Source organism: Dendrobates tinctorius, unplaced genomic scaffold (genome assembly GCF_039654945.1).
Source record: "Dendrobates tinctorius isolate UK_male_01 unplaced genomic scaffold, ASM3965494v1 ptg000104l, whole genome shotgun sequence".
Lineage (NCBI taxonomy): Eukaryota > Metazoa > Chordata > Amphibia > Anura > Dendrobatidae > Dendrobates > Dendrobates tinctorius.
The window spans coordinates 11,086,977-11,107,629 of record NW_027361772.1 but is presented as its reverse complement, the minus strand read 5'-3'; the positions used below and the strand labels follow the sequence as shown (position 1 = coordinate 11,107,629).

The window sequence follows — 20,653 nt, the reverse complement described above, 5'->3', positions numbered from 1 at the left end:
GGGACTGGCCAGGTCAGGTTCTATGTCACAATAATTACTGTTGTACTTATGACCAAATGGGTTTTAGTGATATTACTTCTTACAGCTATTTACTACTTGGAAGTTAAAATTTCATTTACACTGTGTAATTTTCCATAGTTTTGATGCTTTGTATGTTTTTTTTTTTATGCGGAGATGCACCTATTTTGCCTGTAAGTGTATAGACAGCGGCACACTCTATTATATTTTTTCATGGTCCATTTGAGATGACACTTTGAGCAGCATGTGTACGTTTGGAAAAGTGAAAAGCCTCCCCTAAAGTACAACCAGTTATCACATTCCATCAGACATTTAATTACAAGCGTTTTTGTTTGTCTCCTTGTATGACCCACTCTTTGTTATATTCCCATTAGAGGGGAAATCATTCTTTGCTTCAAATGTGTTCACGTAATTGTCCCATATACTGTATAATCAGTATCACTGATGTTCTGACAGAGTTAAAAGGGTTGTCCCTTTTCCTGGCACCCCGTGTGAATAGCTGAAATCTGTGTAGCAAGTTTTTAAATTCCCTGCAGCACCTCCAGAGGGGAAATAAAGCATCACACGGTTCTCATTTTACCTAGTGTGCCAGGTCCTCCAGGAGAGGTGCCCTCCACCCTGGCACACAGAAGAGACTCCTGAACTTGAGGCTCATTTATAAGGGCTTTCTTAAACAGGTAACCCCCTTTAAAGGGCTATCCCCATCCCAGTAAGTGATGGAATATCACTAAGAAGTCATCATGTAATGTTTAGCAGCATTGGAGCCATAGTTCAGGGGAGAACCCGGAATACCCCTGTGCAGAGGAAAAAATGTGAAGAGGGCAGAGCCCTAAAGTATGATCATTGGTGGTCTGAGAGGTTGTCCTCTGCACTGGGTCAATCCTTGTTACCCGCTGAAATGTGGCTGCAGTGCTACCTCCTACGGTGACACCTCCTACTCTCTAAAAGAGAAGTTGGCTTATCTTTTGCCCAGACCAACCAATTAGGAGTCAGATTTAATTTTTTAAACATCTCTCGTAAAAATTAAAGTTGTACTGTGATTGGTTGCTGTCACTTGTCTCGTTTTTGTCAGTGCATCACCCACCTTATCTCCCTGCCGAACAATGAATTGGATGTTGAAGTTCCAAAGGTGAGATCTTTCCTCCCCCGACATCACCTGTCGATGTGAGTTGGGAGGGCAATGTACAGTTTATTTTGATGCCTGATACCGCCAATATCTGTGGGTACAGCCGACTTTAGTCTAATGTGTATGGGGTCTTTACAGTAGTCTTCATTCCTCAGTTCAGGCCAAAGCCACCAGAGGGATCCACGACTACCAGCTAGGCGTTGTGCCATGTGTATTGAAATGAGGCAGTGGCATTGCCCATTGACCTGGTGATCCTGTGGGATAGAGGGTCCCCGTCGAGTGTCCGGGTCGAAACCAAGGGGACCGTCACCTGGGTTACGGGGGAAAATGTTTCCGGGGGGCAGAGTTCGGGGACGGACCGTTGTGACAGACAGATGGGCTGGGGGAGGGACCAGTATAAAGGAGGCGGGGAATTCCCGGGGCGATGAGTCAGCAGAACGAGACAGAAGGAGCAGGAGATCGTGGGAGCGACTGAGAGCCAGAGCACCAGAGCCATTAAGGAGGCCAGAGACAGGAGAGACACTTCTCCTGGACATCAGTGGGACGGCACCGAGACGACTGTCTGAGAACCGCTGCCCCGCATCAACCAGCGGTCGCCGCCTTCTTCCAGCCCGCGGCTGCGGCCTGCCCGCGGTCATTCGCGGCCGTTGCCACCTCGCTCCTGCCCGCGGCTGCGGCCTGCCCGTGGCCACCAGCGGCTGTTGCCACCTCACTCCTGCCCGCGGCTGCGACCTGCCCGCGGACACCAGCGGCCGCCGCCGCCTCACTCCAACCCGCGGCTGCGGCCTGTCTCCCGCTGTCCGCAGCTGCTCTGTCCTCACCCGTGGTCACAGCAAGCCCAGTGCCGTCGGCGGCCACCACTGTCCCGTTCTGGTCCACAGCAGGGGCTGAGCCTCTGCTTGCCGCGGATTCCCCGTCGCAGCCGTTAGCTGCGCAGGTGGCCTATCCTTCGCCACCCCACATCGCTGCCGCTTGCCCCAGCCCAGGGGCTGCGGCCCATCCGTCCAAGGACTCTGCCAGGGCCTGTGAGGTTCCAGTGTCATCAGAGCGCCGGAGCGCGCGAAGACTCCGTCAACGCCTCAGCAACTGGGCCCAGCGACTACTACGCCGAAAGACCACCATCCCGAATGGTGAGGGATGTCAGGACGGCTAAGTTGACTACATAATTAATGACCCGTAGTCGGCCATACCGCGGCCCTATAGTGACCGGCTAGTGCCAGACGTAGTCATGTTCTACCCGTTTGTGTTTGCTTGTTTAGAGCCCCTGCGAGGGCAATCCGTGTCACCCCTTTTTGTTGATCAGGCCGTGACTGAGGAAAGTTCCCTCTAGTCCTATAAACGTTATTATAGAAAGCACCAAATTGTCTCGCGACTAGAGTTGAGCGACTTTAGTCGGATCGGGTTTCATGAAACAAAATTTGTTTCAGATGAAACTGGTCCGACTAGGACAAAAAAGGTTGGAGTTTTGTCCGAAACCCGACCCCAATGCAAGTCAATAGGGAATAAAAGTCGACGTTGAGTGGATGAATGTCATCCGCTCCAGGGGAAACTCGCCCCACTGGCCAAGAAGAGCAGAGGACCCTGAGCCGTGGAGACACCGCCTGGAGCTGGAGCCCATCAAACAGGGTGCAGGAAGTCACAAAGACCTTGTCGCGCGGTGCCCAGTGGTATGGGCAGAGATCGAAGGCCGTGCCGTACGATGCCTAGTGGATACGGGATCGCAGGTTACGACCATGCCAGAGACTTATTTTCGGCAGCATTTTCCCGAAGCAGTGAGACCTCAGTGGGGGACAGTGATAAAGTTGGTGGCCGCCAACCAGCTACCAGTTCCTGTTGTCGGAGTAGCCTGGATGCAGATTTCGATAAGCGGCAAATCACTCGGCCGCCGGGGAGTGGTCCTGACCCAGGGAGACACAAACAGTAAACATCCGGTTATTCTGGGTATGAACACACTACGAGAGTTCGGCAACCTCCTCCTCAACGAACCCACACAAGAGACTCTGAGCCACTGGGGTTCTTGGTGTGGGAGGCGTGAGTGCTCCAGGAGTGCCAGGAGGGTGAGACGCTGGGCAAGGTCATCATGCCGGCAGCCCCCCACTCGTGCTTCTTCCAGGGCAGATGGTGGTAGCTCTGACGATCCGCACCCCGATGCCACTGGAGGGCATGGAGGTGCAGGTGGAACCATGTTACTCAGAGCGCCTGCACCCTGGCATACTGGTAGCCCACTCCCTGGCCATGGTGCGGGAGGGGACCGTCCTGGTGCGTTGTGTCAACCTGGAAGACCAAGATATCACCCTGAAGCCCCGGGCCGAAATGGCCAAACTAGTGAGGCCTTTGAAGGAGATGCTGCCGGACCCCGCGGTCCAGTTGAAGGTGCAGCCCGAAGATCCTTGGGCAGTAACGGTACGAACCCAACAGACTGCCGTATCCTCGACCCAGGAGAAAGGTCGAGTCATCCTGGAGAGAATGCGGGCTGAACTTTCCGGCCTAGTGCCAGCCCAGCTTCTCCACGTAGAGACACTTCTTGGCCAATTTTACAGTGACTTCGCCAGCCACGAGGACGACTTCGGATGTACAACGGCCATCACGCATGGGATCCCCACGGCAGGAGAGGCCCCCATCCGGGAGCGATATCGGCAAATACCAACGCAGCTATACCAGGAAGTGAAAACCCTTAATGCTCCGGAAAGGGGTCATATGAGAAAGCTAGAGCCCTTGGGCGGCCCCTATTGTCCTGGTTCGGAAAAAAGATGGCACTCTGCGTTTTTGCGTGGATTATCGGAAGTTGAACGCCTGCACCATCAAGGATTCGTATCCATTGCCCCGCATAGAAGAGTCTCTGTCCGCCCTGGGGAACACGACGTACTTTTCAACCCTAGACCTGGCCAGTGGGCACTGGCAGGTGCCGATGGCGGAGGAAGACAGAGCTAAGACGGCATTCATCCTTCCCATGGGACTTTTCGAGTTCAATCGAATGCCGTTTCGGCTGCCAATGCCCCAGGAACTTTTCAGCGGTTGATGGAGCGGTGTCTAGGAGACCTCAACTTTGAAGCCACGTTGATATACCTGGACGATATTATCATCTATTCCGCCACATTCGAGGACCACCTGAGGCGGTTGGGGCAGGTGCTCAGCCGGCTGCAGAAGTACGGGTTAAAGGTAAAGCCCCAGAAATGCCACCTGTTCCGCACCCAGATCGAATACCTGGGGCATACCGTCTCGGCAGATGGCGTCCGACCATCCCTGGAAAAGGTCGCTGCCATCCAGGGGTGGCCTACCCCCGAGACGGTGAAGGACGTGCTGGCCTTCTTGGGGTTGGCTACTACCGTCGGTTCGTGAAGAATTTTGCATGCCGAGCTCGAGCCCCGCAGGACCTGCTGAAGGGGGCTCCCACCGGGACGAATGGACGGAAGATCCAGTGGCAGCAATCGCAAGAGGATGCGTTTCAAGATCTCAAAGCTGCTCTCTCGGATGCCCTGGTATTGGCATATGCGGATTTCTCGCAACCGTTCATCCTGTATACCGACGGGAGCCTCCAGGGATTAGGAGCTGTGTTGTCACAGGGGCAGGACGGCCAGGAGAAAGTGATCGCCTACGGTAGCTGGTCGCTGCACGACTCAGAACGCAACCCGGACAATTACAGCTCCTTTAAGCTCGAGCTCCTCGCGGTAGTGTGGGCAATGACGGAGTGATTCGCAGAGTACCTGGTGGGCTCCGAAGTAGTAGTGCGGACCGATAACAACCCGTTAGCCCATTTGGAGAATGCCAAACTGGGGGCCCTTGAGCAGCGGTGGGTGGCTCAGATGGCCAAATTCAATTATAAGATCATCTACAAACGGGGAGCTGAAAACGCGTATGCCGACGCGCTCTCCAGAATCCGACACACCACACCAGGAAGAAGTCGAGACAACGAATTAGAAGCAGATGAGACACCGTTCGCCCTCACCACCGCAGCGCTTTCAGTCAACACGCAAGAAGTGCCTCATCCGGGACTCCTAGGAGGGATGCTGGAACAGCCCCGCGACAAATAGATTCAGCAGCAACAGGAAGATACAGAAGTTGTACTCCTACGCCGATGGGTGGCCACCGGTAAATTGCCCACAGGCTCTCAGAGACAGACTTTGACCCAAGATATGTTGCTGATGTTGCGCCAGTGGGAAAAACTAGTCATCAAAAAGGGACTTTTATATCGAAAAGCCATGTCACAAACCACGTCAGCTACGATATGGCAGGCGATCGTGCCTGGAGCCCATCTCAACCAACTGGCCCGGGAATCCCATGAGAAGGGGGCTCATTTTGGTGCTCAAAAGACTTTACAATGGTTGCAGCAGATAGCATACCACCCACGCTTGCACGCTGCTGTAGAAGAAGTTTGTCGAACCTGCCGCCCATGCGAGCTCGCTAAACCCCCCGCGCAACGAGCCCCGGTGTAAACTATTGTAATATCAGCCCCTCTGGAGCTTCTTATGGTGGACTATCTGACCATGGATCCTGCCTATCAGGGGTATGAACATTGTCTCGTTATGGTAGACCATTTCACCAAGTTTGCCGTGGTCACCCCCACTCGAGATCAGACAGCGGAGTCGGTCGCCTATGCGATTTGTAAAAACTTTATCCAAGTGTACAGCTGCCCACAACGAATACATTCGGACCAAGGAGCATGCTTCCTAGGAAGAGTCATGGAAGAACTACATCATCTCTACGGTATCGATAAGTCTCCCACTACACCATACCACCTTCAGGGAAACGGAGCCTGAGAATGATTCAATCAGACACTAATCCAAATGCTGCGTACCCTGGAGAGCGACCGAAAGGCCCGCTGGCCTGAATACGTCCCTGAGCTGGTGTGGGTATATAATAACCGGGTGCACCGGGTGACTGGTTACACCCCCTACTCATTGCTGTTTGGACGGGAAGGCAAATGAATCACGGAAGTGGAGTTAAACCCGGAGGAACCTCTACCCTGGCCAGAGTATCCTCGTGGGTCCAAAACCACCAGCACCGGCTGCACACCCTCCACCGAATCGTCCATACAAACCTCCAGGATCTAGAACACCCAGGGGGAGCGCTGCCCCCACCAATTGACTTCCAGGCTGGGGATCGAGTACTCGTACTAGATCAACGCCCCCAAAACAAGTTAGAACCACGGTGGGAGGAGAACCCATACCGAGTGTTGCGCCGGGTAAGCCCCGACGGGCCTGTGCATGAAATACAATCGGAAAGAGATGGTGCACCTCTCACTCGTACTGTGCACCGAAATATGTTGCGCCCCTGTGCGTCCACTGATCCCATGCGACCCGAGCCGATCACTCAGGTCCCCGACCCCCCCGTCAATGGTCTGGGACCTGGATGACGAAGAGGACTTCCCAGCCATATCCGCGGGCTCTCCAAGTAATGACATTGCAGCGGACCCAGTTAGCCTGCCAGAATCGACCAACCCACCACCATCCACCACCCCAGAAAGCTCCACCCCGGTCGAACTTAGATGCTCCAAGCGGTCAACAGCTGGCAAACCCCATGAACGTTATGAACAGGACCAGTTCGTATGGCGACAAGAACTGTCGCCTCCAAAGACTAACCTGAGTCTACTAAAGCCCTTGCCCGAGGACTGGCGAGCATACAGGGTGGGGGAGTGTGGGAGAGAGGGTCCCCGTCAAGTGTCCGGGTCGGAACCAAGGGGACTGTCACCTGGGTTCCAGGGGAAACTGTTTCCGGGGGGCAGAGTTCGGGGACGGACCGTTGTGACAGACAGATGGGCTGGGGGAGGGACCAGTATAAAGGAGGCGGGGAATTCCCGGGACGATGAGTCAGCAGAACGAGACAGAAGGAGCAGGAGATCGTGGGAGCGACTGAGAGCCAGAGTGGCTCACCAGAGCCAGGAAGGAGGCCAGAGACAGGAGAGACACTTCCCCTGGACATCAGTGGGATGGCGCAGAGACGACCGTCCGAGAACTGCTGCCCCGCGTCGACCAGCGGCCACCGCCGCCTTCTTCCAGCCCGCGGCTGCGGCCTGCCCACGGTCATTCGCGGCCATTGCCGCCTCGCTCCTGCCCGTGGCTGCGGCCTGCCCGCGGACACCAGTGGCTGCTGCCGCCTCACTCCAACCCGCAGCTGCGGCCTGTCTCCCGCTGCCCGCAACCGCTCTGCCCTCACCCGTGGTCGCGGCAAGCCCAGTGCCGTCGGCGGCCACCACTGGCCCGCTCCGGTCCGCAGCAGGGACCGAGCCTCTGCTTGCCGCGGATTCCCCGTCGCAGCTGTTAGCTGCGCAGGTGGCCTATCCTTTGAGAAAAAAAAAAAGAAGCAGAGAAAAAGCGCACTCACAGCCAGATGTGGATATGCAAAAAGTACTTTTATTAATCAAACAAATGCCAGGAAGGCTGAGTACATGATAAAAACAATTAAAAAACACCAAAATGGAGAGGGTGGGCAGGTGGAATAAGAGCATGCATATATAAATAAAGCATACAAGACATGATGTAACAAGTAATATTAAATCTCGACAATGCTCTTTTGTCCCAGCAAGTGTGAAAGTTGATATATTGGATTGCTTTAATTTATTTATTTGTCTCTTATCTCCAAAAGAACATCCAAACTATAGCCAATATATAATATATGATTTCACAATAAAGTGAACAATTATGCCAAGTGGGCCTGAATCTTAATACACAAGAGGCAATGTAGTGTGGAGGGATACTGACAACATTCTTCAAACTAGCATTTATAGGAAGGAAACATCTTCTAATATGCTCCTACATGCTTCCTGAGCTCATCCCCAACCATTGATTAATTTGATTCCGGTTGGACAGTTTCTGCGTCTTCGCAGGATCTGTTCTGATGATCATGACTTTGTACTTCAAGCCCAGGATCTTTCTGATAGGTTTTTGGAAAGAGGGTATAGTAGGCGGGCCATTAAGAGAGCTTATAATCGTGCAAGACGGTCTACCCGTCAGTCTTTATTGTATAAGAAGGAGGTGAAATCGAGTAATAAAATAAGATTTATCACCAATTATCATTCCCAATTTGCACGTATGAAAGGCTGCCTGCAAAGGGCCTGGCCTATATTGCAAACTGACCCTATCCTAAACCAGCTTATTCCATCAATGCGATGAAACTGAATGGGAGGAGACACAGATTAGATATTAGAAAAAACTTTTTGACAGTTAGAGTGATCAATGAGTGGAACAAGCTGCCACGAGAAGTGGTGAGTTCTCCTTCAATGGAAGTCTTCAAACAGAGGCTGGACAGACATCTGACTGGGATGATTTAGCGAATCCTGCTTTGAGCAGGGTGTTGGACCAGATGGCCCAGGAGGTCCCTTCCAACTCTACCATTCTATGATTCTATGATTCTATCAGTACCGAGTGTCACCATTAGATGCTCTCGTAATCTTAAGGACTATTTAGTCCATTGTCATTATCAGCCTGAACCAAAAACTTGCTTTTTGAATGCAAGTCGTCCTAGGTGTGGTTGTGCTCCTTGTGGCCAATGTGTCGCCTGCCCCAATATTGACCGGACAAACACATTTTTTAATTCATCAGGAATGAGAAGTTTTGACATCAGAAGTCATATTTCGTGTACTTCACGCTATGTAGTATATTTTGCATTATGTCCATGCAATCTAATATACATTGGCATGACGACACGTCAATTGAAGACACGTGTTCAGGAACATGTATTAGGGATGCATGCATACAGTCATGGCCAAAAGTATTCACACCCCTGCAATTCTGTCAGATAATATTCAGTTTCTTCCTGAAAATGATTGCAAACACAAATTCTTTGGTATTATTATCTTCATTTAATTTGTCTTAAATGAAAAAACACAAAAGAGAATGAAGCAAAAAGCAAAACATTGATCATTTCACACAAAACTCCAAAAATGGGCCGGACAAAAGTATTGGCACACTCAGCCTAATGCTTGGTTGCACAACCTTTAGACAAAATAACTGCGACCAACCGCTTCCGGTAACCATCAATGCGTTTCTTACAATGCTCTGCTGGAATTTTAGACCATTCTTCTTTGGCAAACTACTCCAGGTCCCTGATATTTGAAGGGTGCCTTCTCCAAACTGCCATTTTTAGATCTCTCCACAGGTGTTCTATGGGATTCAGGTCTGGACTCATTGCTGGCCACCTTAGAAGTCTCCAGTGCTTTCTCTCAAACCATTTTCTAGTGCTTTTTGAAGTGTGTTTTGGGTTATTATCCTGCTGGAAGACCCATGACCTCTGAGGTAGACCCAGCTTTCTCACACTGGGCCCTAAATTATGCTGCAAAATGTGTTGGTAGTCTTCTGACTTCATAATGCCATGCACACGGTCAAGCAGTCCAGTGCCAGAGGCAGCAAAGCAACCCCAAAACATCAGGGAACCTCCGCCATGTTTGACTGTAGGGACCGTGTACTCTTCTTTGAATGCCTCTTTTTTCTCCTGTAAACTCTATGTTGATGCTTTTGCCCTAAAAGCTCTACTTTTGTCTCATCTGACCAGAGAACATTCTTCCAAAATGTTTTAGGCTTTTTCAGGTAAGTTTTGGCAAACTCCAGCCTGGCTTTTTTATGTCTCGGGGTAAGAAGTGGAGTCTTCCTGTGTCTCCTACCATACAGTCCCTTTTCATTCAGACGCCGACAGATAGTACGGGTTGACACCGTTGTACCCTCGGACTGCAGGGCAGCTTGAACTTGTTTGGATGTTAGTGGAGGTTCTTTATCCAACATCCGCACAATCTTGCGTTGAAATCTCTTGTCAATTTTTCTTTTCCGTCCACATCTAGGGAGGTTAGCCACAGTGCCATGTGCTTTAAACTTCTTGATGTCACTGCACACGGTAGACACAGGAACATTCAGGTCTTTGGAGATGGACTTGTAGCCTTGAGATTGCTCATGCTTCCTCACAATTTGGTTTCTCAAGTCCTCAGACAGTTCTTTGGTCTTCTTTCTTTTCTCCATGCTCAATGTGGTACACACAAGGACACAGGACAGAGGTTGAGTCAACTTTAATCCATGTCAACTGGCTGCAAGTGTGATTTAGTTATTGCCAACACCTGTTAGGTGCCACAGGTAAGTTACAGGTGCTGTTAATTACACAAATTAGAGAAGCATCACATGATTTTTCGAACAGTGCCAATACTTTTGTCCACCCTCTTTGTTATGTTTGGTGTGGAATTATATCCAATTTGGCTTTAGGACAATTCTTTTTGTGTTTTTTCATTTAAGACAAATTAAATGAAGATAATAATACCAAAGAATTTGTGTTTGCAATCATTTTCAGGAAGAAACTGAGTATTATCTGACAGAATTGCAGGGGTGTCAATACTTTTGGCCATGACTGTATATACATGCTCTTATTCCACCTGCCCACCCTCTCCATTTTGGTGTTTTTTAATTGTTTTTATCATGTAGTCGGCCTTCCTGGCATTTGTTTGATTAATAAAAGTCCTTTTTGCATATCCACATCTGGCTGTGAGTGCGCTTTTTCTGTGCTTCTTTTTCTTTTTTCTTTTCTCCTTGGTATCTTTGGCACTGTGCTGCACCCAGCTAAGTCATTCATGTGTTAAATATTATGGTGCCCACCTAACACACATATTACAGGTGGCCTATCCTTCGCCACCCCACATCGCTGCTGCTTGCCCCAGCCCGGGGGCTGCAGCCCATCCGTCCAAGGACTCCGCCGGGGCCTGTGAGGTTCCAGTGTCATCAGAGCGCCGGAGCGCGCGAAGACTCCGTCAACGCCTCAGCAACTGAGCCCAGCGACTACTACGCCGAAAGACCACCATCCCGAACGGCGAGGGACGTCTGGACAGCTAAGTTGCCTATATAATTAAGGACCCGTAGTCGGCCATACCGCGGCCCTATAGTGACCAGCTAGTGCTGGACGTAGTCGTGTTCTACCCGTTTGTGTTTGCTTGTTTAGAGCCCCTGCGAGGGCAATCCGTGTTACCCCTTTTTGTTGATCAGGCCGTGACTGAGGATTGTTAATTGCTGGTTCTGGTGGCTCTAAGAGTCAAACTGCATCTGTCACCTAGATAGGAGTCTTAATAATTCTGCAAAAAAAAAAATGGGGGACATGGTACCCATCTACAAGATGTCACTATATAGCTAGGATATGTCATCACATTCTTATCAGTGGGGGCTTAAGTGTCAGGACCCCCACAATCCATAGAATAAAGGAGTTGCAGTGCTGGTTTACCACTGCATTGAGTTCACAATTTCCCCCCCCCCCGGACAGCTCCGCTTCCATCACCTACCGTGCCGAAAATTGCAACGCATCCCCTCCACAATGTTCAGTTGAATAGATGTTTGTTCTTCAGAGAAAAACTGTAAAGGTGCCATAGTGATATACGGCCCTGCAGCACTTTTCGTTCTCAAGATCAGTGGGGGGTCCTGGCCACCAGACCCCTACCAGAGTGTTATGCTATAGCTTTTAATTACACCGAAATTTCTTTTATGTGTCTATACTCCAACATATCTACAGATTGTCCCCAAATGTTCATCACTTTGTCCAGGGAAAGATCCGGTGCAGCCATTTTGCCCTGGGGCAGGATTGGAGATTGTGTGTGGGAAATATATTGGAAACGAGCTGAAGATCATGTTACCCCCGCGCACAATTTATATTCAGAGCCCAATAGGAATCAGGGTTATGTGATATTGTAGCAATCCATATTGATGTTCCATGAATTTTGCATGTGCCGAGCCTCAGCGTGAAACACTTTCCAGTGATATTAATAAATAATCAGTGATATATTATGTTATTCATTTACCGGCTGCCAATGAAATCCATGCACTCAGTGAGCACACACTAATGTATGTCCTTTGTATCCGCAGCTATAGTTTTTTTTTTTTTATTAAAAATACATGCCAATGCTTTGTTTTAGAGACGGCATCGTGATCTTTGTATTCCACCGTCATCTTATTTTACAATTACATGGAATTATTTATTATTTTTTTACTATTTATTACCACATTTTAGCAGAGGTTGGTTCATCGGTTTAGAGGCATGTGTGGGGAAGAAACTTAGCCTCCAGCACCCAGCGATCTCAGTGCACGGCCGCACAGGTGGGGTGCCATATATACAGAAAAGCAAATCGAGTTCAATGGTGCTGCAGTTTTTTTTAGGTTGCACAGGACTAAGGCTACTTTCACATTAGCGTTTTTTAGCGCTGCGCTTCGTGCGCAATAGAAAAACACGTGCAAAAACGCACCATGCGTTTTGCATGCGTTTGCTTTTTTTTAGGCGCATGCGTTTTAACCAGTTTCTAGCCATGTTAACTCTTAAAACGCATGCGATTTTAAACACAGGCGTGTGCATGTCCATGCGCACGCCTGCGTTCCCATAGACTGTAATGTGATTTTTTTGACGCATTCGGTGCGCAAGCGTTTTTTTGACACAGGTTGGATGGACCAAAAATGCAACAGGTTGTGTCTGGCACGCCTAGGCGCACACTACAAAAACTCGCATGCACACGAAAACACATACAAACGCTAGACCATGCGCCCCCATGTTAAACATAGTGGCGCATGGCGCATGCGCATGGACGCGCACGATGCACTGCGCTAAAAAACGCTAATGTGAAACCAGCCTAAGGCATTGATGTCCTATCCTTAGGATAATGATAAGTGAAGGAGAAGCGTGCTAGATTCAGAGCAGTGCCGCTGCCAAAAGTGAATCCAGGTGGTGAGGATAGAAAAAAACTTGTTTATTCTTGCAACGCATTTTGGAATAGAATTTACTCCTTCTTCTACTATGAAACTCATTGCAAGAATAAAGAAGTTATAGTATTTTTATCCTCACTGCCTGAATAAAAAAAATTCTATTCCGAAACGCATTGCAAGAATAAACATTTTTTTAATCCTCACCGCCTGGACTCGCTTTGGGCAGCCATCCACCGTCCCTCTCCTTCCCATTTCTCCACATGTCCTTCACCCATCATGTGTTAGGTAAGCGGCCAGAGCAGCAGGCTTACACTTGAGTTAAGTTTTTCCATGGAGTTTTGCCGAACACAAACTGTCCAGTTGAGCAACCAATCTTCCATTTTATCCTCACCTCTAGGTAGTGATATTACACAGGGATCTCCTCTTTTCTTCTCTCTTCACTATCCTTAGGATAGGCATCAATATCAGACCACTGGAGGTCCAAAACACAAGACACAGCCAATCAGATGTCTTCCAGTGCCGAAAGTACCATACATAGTATAAGGAGCCCGAACACCACAGCTCTGTGCACTGTGTAGTGGCTGTTATCAGGTATTGTAGCTCAACTCCTACTAATGGTGATGAAAGCTGTGTTGCTGTACCCGAGAACGGCCTCTACACTGATTTGATATTGAAGACCTATCCTAAGTAAAGTCATAAACAACCAATCTATGCCCCCATGGAAGCAGTATGACTGGCACATATTAAATGGAGCCCCAATATGATCATGTGCAAGAAAACAAAAAAAAATATTCTTTAGATAATAGACGTAAAAAAAAAATACTAGTGCCCCTAAGTGTTCCAACCAAAGAGCCTCATAAACATTTAAAGATGAAGGAAACCGCAGCACTTGTTCCAGGGAAATTCAGCTAAGAAAAATTTTATTCACCAAAAAAGACAACGTTTCTGCCTACAAGTTGGGTTTTTTTCAAACCGCTTGACAAAGACTCAAAACCTGGGTTGAAACGTTGCAGTATATTTTGGTGAATAGAGGTTTTCAGAAATGATTCGTCCTTCAATGAGTGCCGTGGTTTCTTTCTTCTTTAGCTGTATTCCTTAGACAACCCCTTTCCAAGCAGTTAAGGAAAAACAGAATAAAAGAAGGTAAATGAGATAAGAAATATATGGAGGTCGTTTTTGCAGAAATGGCACCACTCTTGCCAATAAGTTCTGTTTGGTCTTGCACGATTCAACAGAACGGGACTGAGCTGCTGTTAAGGTTCAGCAGGTGAGGTGGATCTTCTAAGCCTTAGGTCCTGGTGGGCACACAGGCCCCGGGCGTTGATGCAGGAAGGCATGTGGGCAGTTGAGGACAGTAAAGTATGAAGAAGAATATGAGGATCAACAGGAGGGATGAAGTGGAACCCAGCAGAGATGAATGAAAGCACAAACACAAACAGCACAAATGGTGAAAATGGCGTCAGTGGGTGTTCTCATCCCCTGGCCCGGCTGCCTTTAGCAAGACTGCATAGACCAGTACTCATACCACTGAACACCCGCTCAATCTCCCGATGGGCAATACACTACACAGACAACACAGGGTTAGGGTAAAACAGTGTGGCAATACTTTAATGAATCACAACACCCAATAGCAAACAGAACAATCCCAGCAATTACTCCAACATTGAGACCCTGTAATGTGCACTCCCTTCCCTTCCGCTGACTCACCAGGATAATGGTAGATGTCATGTCCAAGCTCCCAGGGTCACCACTCCACTTGTGATACGCACTCAGAGAGGAGGTAACGACAAGTGCAGGGAGATAACCAATAGCAGTCCTGTGTTCTTTCAGCCATGTCTGAAGTACCCTGAGCTGAGATCCTGAAGAGTGACACCAACCAGAAGAAAAGAAGTCTCTTTTATACCCGAGGCAGGTGATCTATTTTTAGATTTACCCACTGTCCTTGAGTCCACTCTCACAGCCTTTCCCTATCTACCTTTGATGTCAACAAACTGGTTATAGAATACAATACACAATTAGCATATCAGCACACAATAAACAAAGATAAACATACACTATGTACAAGTTACTATTACAGACTTACACAGTATGTTAAATGGAATGCAAGTCTGTCTTCTTGACCCACCAGACATAAACACTTAAATCCACAAGCCAATATACAGATAAAAAGTCAATTCTTCTTGGTTTGCAAAAACATGGTTGTCTGGGAAATTAAGACACAATCTGGTTTCTTCATAGTGGAGCACACCAAACATAGGGCTAGGAGTCTTAAACCCAAGACAGAGGTATGTGTGTGTCAATTGGCCTTAAATAGGCCTAGGGAAATTATTCCATAGAGCCATGCCAGGCGACCTGCAAAACCTAACGTCGACCACAACATAGGGAAGTGTACCTAGGATAAGAGAGCGGAGACTGGGATACCTGAGACAGATGTGTAACAGCTGCAATAGCAGATACAGCCCATGTGTAGAGCTGCACAGGGCGGTAGCACTGGTCTTCTTTTGTGATTCCACGGCATGCTACATGAAAGAGTGGTTGCTAGCTGGGCGTTAGTGCTCTGAGGGCCTTACCCCCGTGGAGTCCACCAGTGGCTGAAGGTGTTGGCTAGCCAGGACCATAGGCTTTAAAGTACAATAAAGGACACACCCGCTCTAAAACAGTCTTTACTGAACAATAATTTGGTAAGGGTTATGTACAAGGGGTAGCAGGTACAAAGTCTTATAGATGTTTCCTTCACGGAGAAAAGCATTTTCACATACATCTCTTGCTTCCACTGTAGTCTACTCCAGGGCCGGTGAAACCACTATTTGGAATTACTTAGTCACAGTCTAGTTCATTGCCTGAGCAGCAGGCTTCTCTACCCATTCCGCGGTTCTGCATCCTGTTTCTTCCACTACTGGATTTACCACTCGGGACCACACAATAGTCCTGCAAACACAGTCCTGTTTAGGTCTGTTTACCTTTGGCGTTTAGAAAGGTCAGGGATTCTCATGGCATATCGTCCTATCCAAGGACCTCTTACCCTAACATCACTTTCTAACTAGAGTCACTAACTTATTCTACCTATGTACTAAGCCCTAAAGTAAATCTTATCCTATACTTTACACTACCCACATTATATATGTTACACTTTTGCATTACCTCTACAATATTCATACACTTTACGTCATCATATCACAATACACAATATATGCAAAGGACGCATGACACTATTCACATGACAATACACATCAAAACACGATTGGTGTCTTCAGGCGTAGGAACGTGACAGTCCATACAGTCTAGAGCATGTGAAGTCATTATTGCCCTCTACTCCTCTTTGGTCAGACCTCATCTGGAATATTGTGTCCAGTTTTGGGCACCACATTTTAAAAAAGACATCAACAAACTGGAGCAAGTTCAGAAAAGAGCGACCAGAATGGTGACCGGTCTGCAAACCCTGTCTTATGAGGAAAGGTTGCATGATTTGGGAATGTTTAGTTTGCAAAAGAGAAGACTGAGAGGAGACTTAATAGCTGTCTACAAATATCTCAAGGGCTGTCATATTGTAGAAGGATCATCTTTATTCTCATTTGCACAAGGAAAGACTAGAAGCAATGGGATGAAACTGAATGGGAGGAGACAGATTAGATATTAGAACATTTTTTTTGACAGTTAGAGTGATCAATGAGTGGAACAGGCTACCACAAGAAGTGGTGAGTTCTCCTTCAATGGAAGTCTTCAAACAGAGGCTGGACAGACATCTGACTGGGATGATTTAGCGAATCCTGCTTTGAGCAGGGGGTTGGACCAGATGGCCCAGGAGGTCCCTTCCAACTCTACCATTCTATGTTCCTGTTCAAAGTACTATTGGCAGTTATAACATGGCAGTTAGACAGGGCAGGAAACAGGTAAGACATTTATATACATCTACTCCCTGTACATTTGGAGTGCAACAAATATATACCATATGCATTTGTGTAATTTTAATCCTGGCCGCTGCATTCACACACATCCACTGCCCTGGCATTAACTCTCTACACTCCATCCATATCGGCCCCTCACTCCTTTCCTCTCCTATGTATAGCACTCACGCTCTTTTCACATTGTTAAATTGCACAGATCCAGTCAGTCCCACCATTCAACATCAGAGATGCTCTCACAAATCACTTAACCATCTGCTCACTCTTTCTATCCTCCTTCTCCTAGTCGCAGGAGACATTGCTCCCAACCCTGGTCCCCCATGTTATAGAAAGTCAAACCCCCCGACTGCTACACTTAGAAACCCCTCTAATCTGATTAATATTCCCTGCCTGCCATGTCTCTCTTAATTGTGCACTTTGGAATTCTCGCTCAGTGTGTAACAAACTCTCCTTCATCCATGACTTCTTCCTTTCTAATTCTCTTAACCTCCTGGCACTTACTGAAACCTGGATCCAGCAGTCAGACACTACCGCTGTTGCTGCTCTTTCATACGGGGGACTACACTTCTCTCATACCCCAAGATCAGACAATAGAGCAGGTGGAGGCGTTGGTCTGCTCCTATCATCAAAATGTACCTTTCAGGTTATCCCTCAAGTACCCTCACTTGTCTTCCCTTCTTTTGAGGTCCATGCCGTCAGACTCTACACCCCCCTCTCCATGCGAGTGGCGGTGGTGTATCGTCCTCCCGGCCCCTCCCATCAGTTCCTGGATCATTTTGCCACTTGGCTTCCACATTTTCTCTCCTGTGACATCCCTACCCTCATCATGGGAGATTTCAACATCCCCATTGCTCTTCCCCTCTCACCATCTGCTACTCACCTTTTATCTCTAACCTCCTCATTTGGCCTTTCGCAGCTTACTAATTCTCCAACGCATGAAGATGGAAACTCCCTCGACTTGGTCTTCTCTCGGCTTTGTGCAGTGGATGATTTTGCAAACTCCCCTCTCCTGCTCTCTGACCACAATCTTCTTTCATTTTCTATAAAGAACTGCCAGGCTGCTCAGGTCACCCCCACTGTCCAGACTTATAGAAACATACAGGCCATTAACACCCAGAAACTTATGAAGAACTTGCAATCTTCATTGGCCCCTATCTCCTCCCTCTCATGTCCTGATTCTGCATTGAAGCATTACAATGAAACACTTCAAAGTGCCCTGGATGAATTTGCACCCCCTATAAATAGAACACCACAACGCAGACGGCGACAACCCTGGCACACGGTGCAAACACGTTTCCTGCAGTGGTGCTCCAGGTGCGCCGAACGTCTGTGGAGAAAATCCAATCTACACGAAGATTTCATCCATTTTAAGTTTATGCTTAGAACATACAACACTGCCCTTCACCTCTCCAAACAAACCTATTTCAACACCCTCATCACCTCACTGTCCAATAACCCAAAACGTCTCTTTGACACTTTTCATTCTCTACTCAATCCAAGAGTACAGGCCCCAACCACAGAGCTCAGAGCTGACGATCTGGCCAATTACTTCAAAGAAAAAATCGACCAGATTCGACAGGAAATTATCTCCCAATCACCTCATACCATGCACTGTCCTCCCTCCCCCACTGCATCTAGCTCACTCTCTGATTTTGAACCAGTCACAGAAGAAGAAGTAAGCAGGCTCCTTGCATCTTCTCGCCCAACTACTTGCACCAGTGACCCATTTCCGTCACATCTCCTCCAGTCCCTTTCCCCTGCTGTCACCCCTCACCTAACTAAAATATTTAACCTCTCTCTCTCTTCTGGTATTTTTCCCTCCTCATTTAAGCATGCCATCTTACATCCACTACTTAAAAAACCATCCCTCGACCAAAACTGTGCCGCTAACTATAGACCTGTCTCTAATCTTCCCTTCATCTCTAAACTCCTGGAACGCCTGGTCCACTCCCGTCTTATCCGCTATCTCTCAGAAAACTCTGTTCTCGACCCTCTCCAATCCGGTTTCCGCTCTTTACACTCCACTGAAACTGCCCTCACTAAAGTCTCTAATGATCTGCTAACAGCTAAATCAAATGGTCATTACTCCATGCTAATTCTCTTGGATCTCTCGGCAGCATTCGACACTGTGGATCATCAGCTCCTCCTCACTATGCTCCGTTCCATTGGCCTCAAGGACACTGTTCTCTCCTGGTTCTCCTCCTATCTCTCTGACCGCTCCTTTACTGTATCTTTTGCCGGTTCCTCCTCCTCTCACCTTCCCCTTACTGTTGGGGTCCCCCAAGGATCGGTTCTAGGCCCCCTCCTCTTCTCCTTGTACACTGCCCCTATTGGTCAAACAATCAGTAGATTTGGGTTCCAGTACCATCTCTATGCTGATGACACCCAATTATACGCTTCTTCTCCTGACATCACGCCAGCCTTTCTAGAAAACACCGGCGATTGTCTAAACGCTGTGTCTAATATCATGTCCTCACTATATCTGAAACTGAAACTGTCAAAGACTGAACTCCTGGTGTTTCCTCCCTCTACTAATGTACCTATACCCGACATTGCTATTTCTGTGGGTGGCTCCACTATTACTCCCCAGCAACAGGCCCGCTGTCTTGGGGTCATACTTGATTCCGAGCTTTCCTTTGCCCCCCACATTCGCTCACTGGCTCGCTCTTGTCATCTGCACCTCAAAAACATTTCTAGAATTCGACCTTTTCTTACTTTTGACTCTGCAAAAACTCTTACTGTTTCTCTTATTCATTCTCGCCTCGACTATTGTAACTCTCTTCTAATCGGTCTCCCTCTTACCAAACTCTCCCCTCTCCAATCTGTCTTGCATGCTGCAGCCAGGATCATATTCCTCACCAATCGTTACACCGATGCCTCTACCTTGTGCCAGTCATTACACTGGCTACCCATCCACTCCAGAATTCAGTATAAACTTATTACCCTCACCCACAAAGCCCTCCATGGCTCAGCACCACCCTACATCTTCTCCCTTGTTTCAGTATACCACCCTACCCGCGCCCTCCGTTCTGCTGATGACCTGAGGTTAGTATCCTCAATAGTCAGAACCTCCCACTCCCGTCTCCAAGACTTTACACGTGCCGCGCCAATTCTTTGGAATGCACTTCCCAGGTCAATACGATTAGTCCCCAATCCCCACAATTTTAAGCGTGCCCTGAAAACACATTTATTCAGACTGGCCTATCGCCTCAACACATTAACCTAATCTATCCCTGTGTGGCACAGCCAAAAGTCTTACCATAACCAGATTTCCCGCATCATGTTCCCACATGCTTTATGCATCCATTAGCCCTCTGTGTCTGTACTGTCACACACTTAACATTATGGCTGGTCCATACAATCAGGGCAACTGTTACCACCCACCTTTCGTGTCTACCTCTTATAGACTGTAAGCTTGCGAGCAGGGCCCTCATTCCTCTTGGTATTTGTTATAATCTACTGTATGTGATTATTGCTATGCTGTAATGTCTGTCTGTACAAATCCCCTCTGAAATGTAAAGTGCTGCGGAATATGTCGGCGCTATAAAAATAACATTTATTATTATTATTATTATTATTATTATTATTATTATTCTATGATTCATACCCCTGACACATTGACAAGGGAGGCTCTGTTTCTGGGGAAAAAATCAAGCTCCTTTTTGAATTTCACCAAGACATTTAATAGAGGTCCTCCAACAGTAGGTCCAAATAGTTTCTTGAAATGATCAGCTTATGGTCTCCGCCATTGATAACACCAGATTGTTTATGCCATTGCAGGTAGACTTTCTCATGAATCTTCTCATGAGTTCATGGCACCTGTCAAATTGAAAGCATTGTCTAAAAGAGTCACTTCATGTCTTATACTCGTATTACATATAGAGATTATTCAAAATTCTGCAAATTTTTACCAAACCTAAAAATTAATCACGCAAGTAAATAATGAAGTAAAACAGTAA

The 20,653-nt window shown here is 47.8% G+C and overlaps 1 protein-coding gene across 1 annotated transcript in view; it reads right to left on the bottom strand.

Annotated features, from left to right (window-relative positions):
* ADGRL1 (adhesion G protein-coupled receptor L1) overlaps window positions 1-20,653 on the bottom strand; it is a 511,328-nt gene that overhangs the window by 163,362 nt on the left and 327,313 nt on the right. The window lies entirely within an intron of this gene.